Source organism: Myotis yumanensis, unplaced genomic scaffold (genome assembly GCF_028538775.1).
Source record: "Myotis yumanensis isolate MYYU_CA2020_CCGP unplaced genomic scaffold, mMyoYum1.0.hap1 SCAF_3, whole genome shotgun sequence".
In the NCBI taxonomy this organism is placed as follows: Eukaryota; Metazoa; Chordata; class Mammalia; order Chiroptera; family Vespertilionidae; genus Myotis; species Myotis yumanensis.
This window is the reverse complement of record NW_027223754.1, coordinates 10152461-10168639: the sequence shown is the minus strand read 5'-3', so window position 1 is coordinate 10168639 and position 16179 is coordinate 10152461. Positions and strand designations below refer to the sequence as shown.

At 42.2% G+C, this 16179-nt stretch overlaps 1 long non-coding RNA gene across 1 annotated transcript in view; it reads right to left on the bottom strand.

Annotated features, from left to right (window-relative positions):
• Positions 1 to 13357: 13357 nt before the first annotated feature.
• The window catches only part of LOC139004847 (uncharacterized), a 28535-nt gene continuing 25713 nt past the window's right edge, over positions 13358 to 16179 (bottom strand). Inside the window, exon 3 of the long non-coding RNA XR_011470618.1 lies at positions 13358 to 13441. This is a non-coding gene — a long non-coding RNA (uncharacterized lncRNA). The remainder of the gene's footprint in view (positions 13442 to 16179) is intronic.

Genomic DNA, 16179 nt, shown 5'->3' with positions numbered 1-16179 from the left:
TATGGCAAAGGTGATAGATATCATTTCCGTGATTATCTATAATAATAAAAGCCTAATATGCAAATCGACCGAATGGCTGAACAGTGGAACAACTGTCCAGAAGTCCTTCCGGATGACCTTCCGGACAAAGCTGGGGTTGCAAGGGCTGAGGCAGCTGCCATGGCTGTGAGGGCCGAGGCAGCCAGGGCTGCAAAGGCCTACCCTAGGACAAATTTTGTGCATCGAGCCTCTAGTCTAATCTAATAAAATACAAACATGCAAATTGACCATACCTTCACTATGCCTTAAGCCATGCCCACCAGCCAATCAGAGCAACTATATGCAAATTAACCCAACCAAGATGGCGGCCGGCAGCCATGGAGCTGAAGCGAGCAGGAGGCTTGGTTTCTCCAGTGATGGAGGAAGCCAAGCTTCCCAGCTGGCTCTGAGCTCCACTCAAAGCAACAAAGTTTCAATTATAGGAGATAAATAAACCCCAGATACCTGCTTTCAGCCGGCCGTGGCCACGGAGCTGGAGCGAGCAGGCGCCAGCTCTGAGCTCCACTGAAGGCAACAAAGTTTCAATTATAGAAGGTAAATAAATCCCAGAATAAAAAAAAAAGAAAGAAAAAAAGGAGAGGCTGGGAGCTTCCATCACCGGGGGACTTGGCCAGCCTGAAAATGGCCCTCAGCCCCTCACCCAGACTGGCCAGGCACCCCAGTGGGGACCCCCCACCCTAAAGGGGGTGTGGCCAGCCTGAAAACAGCCATCAGCCCCTCACCCAGGCTGGCCAGGCATCCCAGCTGGACCCCCACCCTGATCTGGGACACCTTTCAGGGAAAACCAGCCAGCCCCCACCCATGCACCAGGCCTCTATCCTATATAATAAAAGGGTAATATGCAGCCCTGGCTGGTTTGGCTCAGTGGATAGAGCATAGGCCTGCGGACTGAGGGGTCCTGGATTCGATTCCAGCCAAGGGCACATGCCTGGGTTGCGGGCTCGATTCCCCTCGGTAGGGGGCGTGCCGGAGGCAGCCAATCAATGATTCTCTCTCATTGATCTTTCTATCTCTCTATCCCTCTCCCTTCCTCTCTGAAATCAATAAGAATATAAAAAAAAGGGTAATATGCAAACTGACCCTAACAGCAGAAAGACTGGGAATGACTGGTCACTATGACACACACTGATCACCAGGGGGCAGACACTCAATGCAGGAGTGCTCCCACAGGGGGAGCTCTGCTCAGCCACAAGCCAGGATGACGGCTGCCAGTACAGCGGTGGTGGTAGGAGCCTCTCCCGCCTCCTCGGCAGCGCTAAGGTTGTCCAACTGAAGCTTAGACCTGCTCCCTGCTGGCAAGTGGACATCCCCCGAGGGCTCCCGGGCTGCCAGAGTGATGTCTGACTGCCAGCTTAGGCCCAATTCCCCAGGGAGTGGGCCTAAACCAGCAGGTGGACATCCTACAAGGGGTCCCAGACTGTGAGAGAGCACAGGCCAGGCTGAGGGACCCCCTCAAGTGCACAAATTTTTGTACACCGGGCCTCTAGTCTATATAATAAAAGCCTAAGCAACCATTATGGTGGAAGGACCAGAACGACCAGTTGCTATGACTTGCAGACGTTCAATGCAGGAGCTGCCCCCTGGTGGTAAGTGTGCTCCCACAGGGGGAGCACTGCTCAGCCAGAAGCTGGGCTCACGGCTGGTGAGCGCAGTGGTGGTGGTGGGAGCCTCTCCTGCCTCCGCAGCAGCACTAAGGAGCAGCAAGCCGAGTGGTAAGGAGCAGCAAGCAGGTGGGCGGTAAAGAGCAAGGGCTTCTGTACTGTAAAAGAGATGTCCACCTGCTGGGGAGCAGGCCTAAGCTGGCAGGCGGACATCTCCCGAGGAGTCCCGGACTGCGCGAGGGCGCAGGCTAGGCTGAGGGATGCCCACCCCTCCCCCCCACCCCCAGTGCAGAATTTTGTGCACTGGGCCTCTAGTGTTATATAAGACTAGTTTTGCAGCCTGGACTAGAGTTCATCTTTGTGGCCTTGATGAAGTAAGTGGCTCTGTTGGAGAAGCCCTCATAGGAAGGACCTGGAGCCAGCATCTAGGCTCCTAGGACCTGAGGGCAGCCTCCAGCTGACAGTCAGTGAAAAGCCAGGGAATGTCCATCAGTCATACAGAATCAAGGAAATGAATGATGCCAAGAATCTGAATGAACTTGGGTAAAAGTCACTTAAAGTAAACCCATTTAAAAGAGACTGATATTAAGCTAAACATTGGAGGGTGCCATTGGGAAAGGCTTTACTGAAACTGTTACATTCAGTTAATTGTAAATTATAAATAAGTTTTATTTTTAAGAAAAATAAGGTTATAATTATATTAGCTCTAAGAATAAAACTTAATCAAATGTTAGTTGATGGATTGGACTTTTATTTGTTCTCATGATATTACATTATAAAGGTATAGGATTTCCTATTTCATGTTTGAATTGAAAGCAAAATAAAACATTTATCATGTCTTGAGGAATTCTTAAGTTTCATCAGTTTTTCCCGTGATCTTTCTTAATTCTTTAATGGTTAAGTTATTCTATTTTACTTACCTATTAATCATCAACTTTTTTCCTCTCCTTTTCTTCAGTTATTAGCTAATCTAGCTAATAAAAGATTCTCATTTGTCATTGAGTTTGTTATGATCTGAGCAGTTCTTTCATATCACTTTTATTGGCTGTATGAACTATTGCATTTTTTACAACATTCACCCTTTTACTTTACAAAAGTTTTATGTTATTTTTCCATTGTCTAGTGTTGAATATCTAATAATTTGCAAAACCACTCCCTGTCTCATGGCAAAGACAGATTGTAATATTAAACCTCAAATGTGAAATCTGCAAGAGGAAAGAATTTGTCTGCTTTGTCTATAACAGTTTCTCCCAAGATCTTAATGCAAAAACCCCAATTTCTTCTTTGAAATCTGCTCTACCTTCTATTTCTAGATTCATTCAGCACACAATTTCCTCCTTTTAAAATTATCTCTAACAAAATGATTCTATTCCTCCGGAAAAATATACATATATGAATCTATGAACTAGACTTTCTTGTAGGAGTACTTAGTGCTGGGGACGGATTACCTAGTACCTTCTTACAGTTTCAGCCTCCGTGAACCTTCTTACATTTCAATCTCTATGAAGGAAAAGCTTCAAGAATTTCTTTTCAAGTGCTAACTAACAAATACAACAAATGCATGTATTATTTGTTGTCTCCTGATGGTTATAGTTCCTATTTACCTTATCTAAAACTCTTATTAACAAGATAAATTGATATATGTGTTGAGCATAAGGTTATGTATGTGTCCTCTGCAAACTTCTCCTTTGTCTCATTTCCACACTTGCTATCTTTTAGAACCTGACACGGTGCCTGACACAAAAAATAGTTTTTTAAATAAATAGTTATTGAGTAGAATAACCAAATATTCCCAAGCAAGAGACCTTATAATAACTTTCATGTTTTAAAATACAGAATGATGTGTAAATGTTAGTGGTAATAAATTCTTCAGGCCACCCTAGATAAATGCAAATTTAGCTACAAAATAAATGTCATTGAAGAGGATTCCAGGGAAAGTTGTGCACTTTATTTATTGAAGGAGGTCAATGTAACATAACTCTGCAGGAAGTGAGAGGCATCCACATAGAATCACAGAATTATTTTTGAATATATACATGAATAGACATGATTTTCTAATAGTCAACTATGAACCATGACAAGGCAAACTTGCTTACACTCAAAACATTTGTCTCTGGCTCTGGGAAACATCCAAGGCTCCTAGTAGATAGACTTACGGTGTGTATAGTTCATTAGTTTCACTGATTAGAGCACAGTGAGGCCCAAATTAGAATCTGAGTTCCTGTGGAGACCAAATTATCTTACTTTATAATGTGGCCGACTCTCAACTCCCAACAGCCATTCTGAGCTGTTGGTCTCAAAATGCCCCAAGTGACAAGAGGGTGCAGCGTTAAATTAAACCTGTCATTACAAGGGGAGAAACAATCACAGCTGTAACAGCTGTGATTCTGGGCTGTGAAGACTTCTTTCCTACAATTACAGCTAATCAAAAGAACAAAACAAAACGTTAAATAATCTTAAACTAAGGTACTAGGATGGGATTTTTCTTGGGTACAGAGGAGCTGAAAATACATTCACCAGAGCAAATGACATTGTTATTAAAATCTGATTCTAACTCATTAGATTTGCTGTTAGAGTAAGTAAAATAGATTCAGTCATCATATGCAAAGTGAAAATGTGAGTTACATAATTGCCGGTAAGACAAAATAAAATATTATAGAATTGGATCCCAAGACCAATTTATAAAGAAAATTTCAATCCAGGAAGAGAGTTAAAGTATAATGAATCATCATCTTTTTGCATCCAAGTAACGTTGTAATAACGATGGAATATTTTTTCCTTTGTTTTTGTTATTGTTGTTTTGTTTTGTTTTCAGCCCAAGTGCAAATGGATTTTTCTCATCAGGTAGACTCAAATGTTAAATTCTGATTATTTTATTAAGAAAGAAAAACATCCCTTATTGCTATTGTAAATTAAATATGTTACAAATTTAGTATCAATAAGCCAAGAAAAAAGCAATGTCTGACCAAGTATTTGTCAACTTTGGGCTATTACTATTCAATAGTCTAGGACCGTGGTCAGCAAACCGCAGCTCGCAAGCCACATGTGGCTCTTTGGCCCCTTGAGTGTGGCTCTTCCACAAAATACCATGTGCGGGCACGCATGTACTGTGTGATTGAAACTTCGTGGCCCATGCGCAGAAGTTGGTATTTTGTGGAAGAGCCAGTATTTTGTGGAAGAGGCACACTCAAGGGGCCAAAGAGCCGCATGTGGCTCGTGAGCCGCGGTTTGCCAAGCTGCAGTTTGCCGACCACTGCTATAGGAAAGTGGTCAGCAAACTCATTAGTCAACAGAGCCAAATTTCAATAGTACAACGATTGAAATTTCTTTTGAGAGCCAAATTTTTTAAACTTAAACTATATAGGTAGGTACATTGTTATTAACTTAATTAGGGTACTCCTAAGCTGGTCTTTGCTAAAAACGTCCTCAATCTGATTGAGGTATGTTCACTGAGGTCGACTCCTTCCAACTCTCCCATTCACACTGGTCTTGTATACTTGTTTCATCTATTTCCTTTCCGAAAACCAACTTCTGTGCATGGGCCACGAAGTTTCAATCGCACTGTACGCGCCTGCATGTGATATTTTGTGGAAGAGCCACACTCAAGGGGCCAAAGAGCTGCATGTGGCTCGAGAGCTGTGGTTTGCCGACCATTGGTCTAAGATATAGACAGGGATATTAAAGATTATTAAACTTTCTGACAAATATGAAGCAACATAGAGCAATTTAATTCAAGAAATTTTGACTATGAAATACCAGAAAGGCAGATAAAAAAAGTACAATAAAATTTTAAATAAAATTTATAAAATTTTATAATAAAAATCTATATATATGAAAGCCTTAAGTTACCGTTATGACCAAACGATTGGAATGACCAGTCGACCAGTCGCTATGACATGCACTCACCACCAAAGGGCAGACACTCAATGCAGGAGCTGCCCCCTGGTGGTCAGTGCGCTCTCACAGCCAACCTCCAGTAGCCCCTTCCCCCTGCCAGCCAGGGTCCCTCCCCCGGGCTGGCAGCCCTGCCCTGCCCCCACCCATAGGCCTTGATCGCTGGCCAGGCCAAGGGACCCCACCTGTGGATGAATTTGTGCACCGGGCCTTTGGTAGTCAATAAAATATTCAAAAAATGTACATTTTTACTTTTATATCACCAACATTTACATATTATATTTTGATACTAAATTTTTACTATAAAATAAAATTTCTGATCATTTATTGAATCATTACTGTTTTGTTATAAGTAAGCATGGGCTGAAGTTTCAATCATTCCAGTTAAAAAATGAGTTTTCTTTGAAGTTAGGAAGTGTATACCAGTGCTAATAAGGCCTATTATAATTGTTTTCTGGTCCAAGGTTACAGTTTGCTTTTAGTTGTTAATGTCTCTTTAGTCTCTTATCTAGAGTGGGGCATCATTCTTTCTTTGTCTTTTATGGCTTTGATAGTTTTGAAGAGTAGAGGCCAGTTATTTTGTAGACTGGCTCTCAGTTGGGTGCACCTGATGTTTCCTCATCATTGTCAGTTCATTCATTTCTGGCACTGGCACTGATATAAGTGATGTTGTATCCTTCTTAGTGCATCGTATCAGGAGGCACACAAAGGGAAACACTGTTTTAAAAATTAATAACCATCCTGACATTTTAATGAATAGGTTTTTCTATGAACATGTTTCCATAAAGTTTTCATATTTGTAATCACAGAATCATATAATTGTTTATTCTACTTCTTTTTCTAACATTATAGCATTTTATGTCTTTATGACTTCATAATTTTCATTTATTAATCACATAATATTCAGCCAAGTTGAGAATTTATTTGACCAGTTGTCTTTATTATTGGGTATTTAGGTTACTATTTGAAATGCTTCACTATATTTTTTATTAAGTGAATGAAAAACATATATATATATATATATATATATATATATATATATATATACATATATATGTGTGCGTATATATGTGTGTGTGTATATATAACTGTTGGTGGAGCTATTAAGTTCAGCTGGAACAAAAAATTATGCTAATGTAAATGAAGTTCTTCAGTATTCTCAAGTCTCCAACAACAGTTTTCCTGCTCTCAACAACATATTTACAAATGGAAGCTTTGTAGCAAGCGACACCTGGCAGGCAATAAAGTTGGGACCAACATGCTCTCATTCTCAATCCTAGAAAATAGTTTTCAATGTACGCCTTGTTGACAATGACTCAGTCATGTCAATTTTTTGAAGGTCTATAGAATGCTTTTGTATGTCAATGTGCTTTGGAGAAAATGTAACTTATATTGGCCTAAATGTGCTTAAGATTATTTTTTAAGGAAATAACTTATTATGAAAAGTTTAGATGTGTGTATCTAGGAATTTTACTCATCCTTCCTCCAACTTTTCACTAGAAAAACATAGCTCATCTAAGAGAACTTTCTTCATGTTTACACGCATGGAGATGGAATAGTGTTTTACATAAGGCAGCTATTGTGACTGTAACCAAACACAGTCAAGTGATCAGAATTAGCATGTTGATGTCCTGTAGTGAAGCCTGACAGAGCCACAATGCAATATAAGATGCTCCTTTATGACCAGCAGTGGACCATTTGGAATATCTCAGAAATTAAACCTTGAACCAGGATGCCAAGCAATCTACTGTAATGCCAGACTTCCAAGACAGAAAGAGAGAGGGGAGGAAGGAGAAGAAAGAAAGAGAGGAGAAGGAGGGCATTGGTGATCTCTCTTTGGCTAAGTAGCTGCCTAGGTTCACAGCAATTCATTACGGCTGCATTGCTAAAACTTGTCCAACCATCAAACCGAATAGAGAGCCTATCAGAGGATCAACTGCTGAGTGGGAAGGAAAGAATTAGTGTGGCTCTCACTGGTTACCTCACTGCTTAATGTGACTCTTCCCTCTATCTAGTCAACTCATAATTATCTGCTCTAATGGGCCTCAGAGGGAGGGGTGGGAATGGGTAGCTGCGACACAGATAATGCAGAATAGCAAATAGTGCAAAATACTTTGTTAGGCTTTTGCATGTATCATATGCTTAAGAGGGAAGTATGTTTATCTTTCTAATTATGTTTTGCTTAGACTAATTTTTTTTTAAAAAATTCCCATGCCAATGAAAAAGCTATTTCAAATTACACAGATAGCAGAGGAAAGCAGCCTAGGTTTTAAAATCTTTGAGATAAAACTTAAGAGTTTTGTAAACTACAAACCTGAAACATGATATATTTTTCTGAAAATGTGGCCTCTCCAGTCAGTGTTCTTGCGCCTTGGTTCAGGCCTTCATTACCTCTTAACCAGTCTCTCTCTCTCCAGTCTTGCTCCTCTTCAGCCATGTAGCCAGAGAGCACAGTGCTGTGTGTGGGAGGCGAGGAGGAGATGCTGAGTTGCTACCATTGTCCTGACTCACCCATAGTTCAGGTGCTGGGGTGTGGGGATGTTCCCTTCCCCATCACCACCAGTCCCTCAGGATTCATACTCTGAGTCTGTGATCATAGTTAATGTGTTTGAGAAAGATTATAATAATTCTCCTCTCACGCTCCTTTTGTAGGCCAAAGGGAAGGTGATTTTTATTATATATAAATTCATATTTTCCCCTTTGTTTTCATTTTAATTCAACAAAACCTACAATGTGCTATGTTCTAGGAGGAATAATGGGTGGGAGGCTTTCACATTTTTTTTAAATTATTATTTTTAATCCTCACCTGAGGACATGCTTAGAGAGAGGAAGGGAGAGAGAGAAATATTGATATAAGAGAAAAAGATCAATCGATTGCCTTCCATAAGTGCCCCAACTGGGGATTGAACCTGCAACCCAAGTATATGCCCTGATCAGAAATCAAACTGCCAAACTTTTGGTTAAAAATCTGTCTCAGACTTTGTTTCCACAATAATCCAACCAATATTTATACTAGGTATTCAGTGCACATTTTACAGGAAAAGAATTAAAAGTGCCCGTGTAGACATTTTAGGAAGCCATTTCTATGCCACTAAAATTACAGGCTCTTGGGGACTCAATAAATTAAATCCCATATTTTTGAACACTGGTCCAAAGAGGGTCAGTTTGTTGTGTGGGTTCTTCTCATGCGCTATTGAAGCTTTCTGGTTTGGCACATTTCATTCAGAATATTCAGATGAGCCCATTCAAGACCATACAAATTACATATCTACACGAATAAAAGAGAAATATGCAAATTGACTGTACCTTCACAACACCCACCAGCCAATCAGGGGTGAGTATGCAAATTAACCCAACAAAGATGCTGGGTTAATTTGCATATGCAGGCACTGAGCTGCCAGGGATGGGCAGGACATTTGCCGCTCCGGGCCTCTGGGCAGTGTGGGAAGGCAGAAAGGTGGCTCCTACTGGAGCGAAGGCAGTGCCAGCAGCCAGGGGAAGGAAGGCCCATTCTTGCACGAATCTTCGTGCACTGGGCCTCTAGTTTTATTATAAAACTGCAGACCCTTCCCTGGCTGGCATGGCTCAGTGGTTGAGTGTCAACCTATGAACCAGGAGGTCATGGTTGGATTCTTGATTAGGGCACATGCCTGGGTTGCAGGCTCAATCCCCAGTGGGAGGCGTGCAGGAGGCAGCCAATCAATGATTCTCTCTCATTGTTGCTGTTTCTATCTCTCCCTCTTCCTTCCTCTCTGAAATCAATAAAAATAAAAAAAAATAAAAACCTGCCGACCAAGCAGACCCAAGAGTTGACAATTGCCTTTGATGGTAATTCTCTGCCCATGTTAGCACTGGCTCCCCATCACTGCAACAATCTGCACATGTGTAGTCAGTTAGAACTTCATTCAGAGCAGGATCAAGCTGGAAATCTGCGCCTGAGCATGTCCCTTGTGTAACGCCACTGAGCACCTGCCAGCGCTCCGTTCCAGGCTCAGAGATCAGGAGCAGCAGAAGAGAGAAGAGTGGTAAGGACGGCCAAAATGAAGGTTGGCTCGCATGAACTTGTCTGCTTTATCCCCTTCCCATCCATAAAATCCTGGACCAGCTTATTTTGGGAAATTAATCTTTCCTTTAGTACACATCATATTTTGCACACACAAAAAGGTATATATAAAAATGTCTATAGACAGTTGCCATGGTGTACATTAGAAGTGCATATATATTATCTAAGGCATAAGGAGAGAAAAACCAAATCTGGTTTCTATTTCTTCCCTTGGGCAGATTCCAACATCCACCCCGCCAGGCACTACTAGCTCGTTTGCTCTTGCTCTGTTTTGCTCCTTCTGGAAGCCGTGAACTTTGGGTGGCTGAGATTTAGAGAAGTCCTCAGGTGGTCATGTGCTAACGACTTTAAGTACCATTATTCAACATCAGTTAGCTCTTCCTACGGGTTCTGGTTAATTAAGTGGGAAACCATCCTTAACATAAAGTGGGGAAAAGCATCAATGTAACCCGCTCACCATGACAGACACTGTGCTATAGGTTAAGAATATAAACCCAGGTTGCCTGGTCCAATCCCAACTCTGTCACTTACTAATTAGGCAAAAAATCGCCTCTAGATTTTCTCTCTAAGGGTAATAATAACACCTTCCTCATAAGGACATGTTAGGATTTCACTTGCATAAGTGCTGCATTAGTCTGCTCAGGCTGCCATAACAGAAAACTACAGACTATGTGGCTTAAACAACAGACCTTTATTTCCTCATTATTCTTTTTTTTTTTAATAATTAAATCTTTATTGTTCAGATTATTACATTTGTTCCTCTTTTTTCCCCCATAACTCCCCTCCTCCCAGTTCCCGCCCCACCCTCCGCCCTCACTCCCCACCCACTGTCCTCATCCATAGGTGCATGATTTTTGTCCAGTCTCTTCCTGCATTTCCCACACCCCTTCCCCCCCCCAAGCATAGTCAGTCCATTCCCTTTCTATGTCCCTGATTCTATTGTAAACACCAGTTCATTCTGTTCATCAGATTATTTATTCACTTGATTCTTAGATTCACTTGTTGATAGATGCATATTTGTTGTTCATAATTTGTATCTTTACCTTTTTCTTCTTCTTCCTCTTCTTAAAGGACACCTTTCAGCATTTCATATAATACTGGTTTAGTGGTGATGAACTCCTTTAGCTTTTCCTTATCTGTGAAGCTCTTTATCTGACCTTCAATTCTGAATGACAGCTTTGCTGGATAAAGTACTCTTGGTTGTAGGTTCTTGGTATTCATCACTTTGAATATTTCTTGCCATTCCCTTCTGGCCTGCAAAGTTTCTGTTGAGAAATCAGCTGACAGTCGTATGGGTATCCCCTTGTAGGTAACTGATTTTCTTTCTCTTGCTGCTTTTAAGATTCTCTCTTTGTCTTTTGCTCTTGGCATTTTAATTACGATGTGTCTTGGTGTGGTCCTCTTTGGATTCCTTTTGTTTGGGGTTCTCTGCGCTTCCTGGACTTGTAAATCTATTTCTTTCACCAAGTAGGGGAAGTTTTCTGCCATTATTTCTTCAAATAGGTTTTCAATATCTTGCTGTCTCTCATCTTCTGGCACCCCTATTATTCTGATGTTGGTACGCTTGTAGGTGTCCCAGAGGTTCCTTACACTATCTTCACACTTTTGGATTCTTTTTTCATTTTGCTTTTCCGGTTGGGTGTTTTTTGCTTCCTCGCATTTCAAATCTTTGACTTGATTCTTGCGCTCCTCTGGTCTGCTGTTGGGAGTCTGTATAATATTCTTTTTTTCAGTCAGTGTATGCTTACTTTCTAGTTGGTCCTTTATCACACCATCGAGGGTCTCATTAGATTTCCTGTATATCTCATCAAGTTTATTGACAGCCTCTAGAAGCCTCTTGAGAGACCTCAAAAGTGTGGTTTTGAATTCTATATCCAGTAGCCTGCTTTCCTCCAGTTCTGTCCTTTGTGGCCTGTTTCTTTGTCTTGGCATTTTTTTATGCTTCGCTGTGTCCATAGAGTGGCTTTCCGTGTTAAGTGTCCCAATTACCTGAGGTAGACACTGTTGGTGCACCCCCTTGTGGCCTCTGTGAGCAGTCTTGTTGAAGTCAAGCCTTGATTGTTGTAGGTAATTTATACTTGACCTCCAGGCCAACTGGCTGTGAGAATCAGCTGTGTTTGCAGTGGGAGAACTTCTGTCCTCTAGGGAGGTGCTAATCTAGCCTTTGCCTGAGGCTCTCCGGCAAATGGCTCTGTGCAGGGCTTGGGCGGGGCGGTTCCCACAGGATCAACAGGGCGGAGGAGGGAGCAGTTATGGCTGCTCTCAGTCCGTCCCCAGGGGCTCTGCCTCTCTGTCCCAGCAACTGCTGCAAACCTCGGAGGGACCGAAGCCAGACAGTCCCGCTTCTCCCGTTTGAGTCTGGGTCCCTAGAGACTCGCCCGGATCTGGAGCTCAGAGTCTGAGGCTCCCTCCGGATTGAAACAGTTAACCGCGCCCTCAGCCACCAGCCCGCGCTGCGCGCACTCCGCACCTTAGTATTTTACTTCAGCACTGCGCCTCCTCTGATTCTCGGTTCCTCCTAGTTGTAGAACTTCCACTCAGCCAGCCTTCCTGTGGTTCTGGATGATGTCCGTTCTGTCTTTTAGTTGTATTTTTGAAGTGGTTGTTCGAGGCAGCAAACTCCCGCATTAACCTATGCCGCCATCTTGGTTTCTCCTCTCCTCACGATTCTGAAGGCTGGAAGTCCACGATCAATGTGCTGGAATATGAGGCCTTTTTCTCTGGCTCCCAGAGGGCAACCTTCTCGGTGTGATCTCAGGTGGCCATTTCTCTGAGCACACACACTCCTCACGTGGCTTCCTCTTACAAGGACACCATCTATTGAATTAGGGCTCCACCCTTAGGATCTGACTTAACCTTAATGACTTCCTTAAAGGCCCCATCTCCAAAAATAGTCACATTGAGGGTCAGGCCCTGAACATATGAATCTGAGAGGACATAATTCACTCCACAGCAAGCACAGATACATGCCTGGCACGTAGTAACTTCACAATAAATACTTGTTATTTCATGGTATAGTTTTACATCTCTCTTGTGGATGTGTAATGAATGTCCATTTCAACGTTTATCATTTTAGCTGGTTAAAATTCCAGGCTGTAGGCAGAGGCAAGCTTACACGGGCAAACCCCAATGAGTGAATATATTTTAAATGACAGTGAGTGTACTTTTGGCCAGCATGTCTCACCAACCTAGTGGGGTGATTTAAATGCAGGCATATACACATATTAATTTATGTAACACATTTCAAAAGAGACTTGACTGTAATCTTGTACAATCTGTCCTTGCTCAATGTCAGCACACTATCTGTGGGTCACATCCAGTCCTTGGCTAGCTTTTCTACAGCATGTGAGCTAAGAATTCTTCTTACATCTTTAAGGTGCGGCAAAACAAACAAGCACACACAAAAGAAGATGTGACTGAGACCTTGTGTGGCTCCGAAGGCTGAAAACATGTACCATTTGATCCTTTCCTGAGTTTGTTGACCTCTGCTTTAAGGTAGGAGTCTAATATAATAGATCCATTCTTGTAATGTGAGCACCTCAGTTCTCCTCTAACCTGCGTGAAGTAATACTTGTTACCCCCAAGATTTTCTCCCTTATTTATTTTGGAAAGAGGTAGTTCTACAGTGGCTAGCATGTCTCACCAACTTCTAGGGAATATAATGATTGTAATTTCCATTTTTCCTGGTTACTGGGCCCCAGTGACGGCCTAAGAAGGGAGTAAGAATCATGGTTACTTCTTCTATTTGATGTCTCTAATGGTCCGCTTGGTCTGTTATTTCTTCCTACTGTTGGTCTGTCCATCTTTGAAACCTTTTCCTCTTCTACTTCTCACCTGCCATGGGCTGGGGAAAGAAGAGAAAAGAAATCACTATTAAAGATCTATTAGGTTTTCTTATATATACATCAGTTTCTTTAATTCTCATAATTTTATAGCTAAATGTCATTATTTCGCTTTACAGATTAAGGGAATGAGCCTCAGAAGGGTTAATTTACTTGAACTTAAGCCAAAGTTTTTCTAGCTCCAAAACTCAAGGCTTTTCATCAAAGAAACCAAAAATACTTGACTGACTTGAACTACAGGTAACATAAGGGTAAACAGGCTAAAGTGATGCTTTTGTAAATAAAGTCCCTGGTGGTGAAGAGCCCTGAGACATCTGGTTTGTTTTCTTCTCGGTTCTTAGCTATGTTCCAGATAGTTCAGTTGTCGGGCAAACAACTTCCAGATAAGTGGGGTGTTGTGATAACACTTTCTTTGTTCAAATATATCCTCGAATGCCATTCATTCAATGCATTCACTCAAAGGTAAATATTGGGAAAGCATGTATATTTACGATTCTTGAGAAGGTTCAAAAATGAGTATGGCCATGGAGTGATGGCCCATGTAGAGTGTTATGCCCATAACTCGATAGACAACGGTATGTGTGTATGTGAATATACACACGCTTGCACACACATGGCTTATTCAGGCATGCACACTGGGTACGCAGCTAGAGCATTTCTGTTGCTTCTCTTTTACTTTTCCAGTCTTTCCCCTGAGGCAGGTTTTAAGTGAGACTCCTGGACTACATCTGACTTCCACGCCTCCTCTAGTAAGTAACATAGGGCCTTGTGCAGAACTCTGCCTATCTGAAACACAGGAGAAATGGGAACTATTATGAAGATACGTGTTCACTCAAAAGCGGGCACCCAAAGTATAAGGTTTAATAAACAAATTATTTTAGAGATTTAAAACAATCACCTAATACCAGACTCCCTAATTGGCTAAATATTGCAATTTCTCTATCATAGTACATAGATGCTATTATGATTGTGTTTGCACAATAACAAATATTTGCCAAAAGAAAGAGCAATGTCTGTACTATAGCAAATTAACCAGAGATTCAGCTTCAGACAAAGTCTGACCATTTCCCCAGATCAGTGAGAACCTCTGGGCTTTATGGGATACAGATACAAGCAACAATAAGGAGGCACTAAATTATTCTCTCCAGTGGTTTTCACAAACAGCTCACCACTGGCAGCATGTGAAAGGAGGGAGTTGGAAATTCATTTAGCACTCTCTGGGTATTTCTTTCCCCGCAATGAGCAGGTGGGCCTCACTGTTCTCCCTTTCATAGGGAAGGATTGGATTCCAGATGGAAAGCAGAATATGGTTACAGACACTCCTTTCCTAGATGTGGGGTTCCTTTACAGTGCTTTGCTAGGGCAAACTAGTGGGGTGTGGTTTAAGAGCTGACAAGAAAGAGAAGATTTTCATATAAAAAGACATAGAGCCCTAGCTAGTTTGGCTCAGTAGTAGAGCGTCGGCCTGCAGGCTCAAAGGTCCTGGGTATGATCCCGGTCAAGGGCACATGCCTGGGTTGCAGGCTCGATCCCCAGTGGGGAGCGTGCAGGAGGCAGCCAATCAATGATTATCTCTCATCGTTGATATTTCTATCCTTCTCTCCCTCTCCCTTCCTCTCTGAAAAAAAAGGCATAGAAATTGATGGATTCCCCAAACAGCAGTGACCTCTGCCTCACCAGAGGTAGTGACTCCAGAGAGGTGGGACTGCTCCAAAGGAATCACTGTGGGTGCCCTGAAGGAAGATGAGCTCTAGGGACTGTATATCCCAGCCTCCCTCCCCCCCCAAGAGCTCCTAAATCAACTGCATGCAGGTCCCATTGTGAGGGACTAAGAGGATAGTGGATATCACCATGACAACCTAAAGATAAGATAGCCCTTTCCTGGTTTTCTAGATATTACAAGAAATCCTCATATTCTTGTACAACCCAGAGAAAGAAAAAGTCCCCAATAATAACTGAGATGGAGTTTCAAAAACAAGATATTTGATTTAAAAACAATAAAAGACTGTGGTCTACCTTCTAATGGACCCAAGTTTCATACAAGTACATTGCTAGGGAGCGCTCTCTCCACACATTCAAATCCAAGGGCTCCTCTAGCTTCTGATGGGGTTGGTGCTGCTGTGAACCAGGCCCCGTGACCTATATCAGAGAAGGCCACTGCTGCAGAATGGCCCCCAATCTGCAATGCGCTCCTCTGCCCGGCACAGCGAAACATCACCATCGCCTCTGTGTCTTCCAATTCCCCTGTTACAACTTCCATATCACTACAAAGGGCACCCTGTAGTATCATTATCAGCCCTAAATTCTAAATTCACACACAAAATCTTCTGGCTTTCCCCATCTTTTAAATAACATGCAAATAAAAGCACTGCCCACTCGCTTTCCCCAGGTGCAGCAGCAATGCCCGAGGCAGACTTCTGAAAGATTCAGACTCTGCTTTCTCTGTCCTTGACCCCGTTTTCAGGGCCCCTTCTTGTTGACCTATCCCTTGGGGACCCTAACGCTGCCCCAGGCTACCTTTGCTGGCAGCACCCACTCCCGAATTCCCTCTGCTCTTTTCTTCTCAGGACAACTTATTTTGCTGAGTCTAATTCCTGTAGGGCTTTATCCTAGCCCAGGAAGGAAACCAAGGAGAAAGACAGGGAAGACTCTAGAATCCTAAGGTGCCAAATGCCAGAAATACAAATTGAAAAATCTCATTGGCTCCTAAAATCCAAGGGATATGTTTATTAAAAATTAG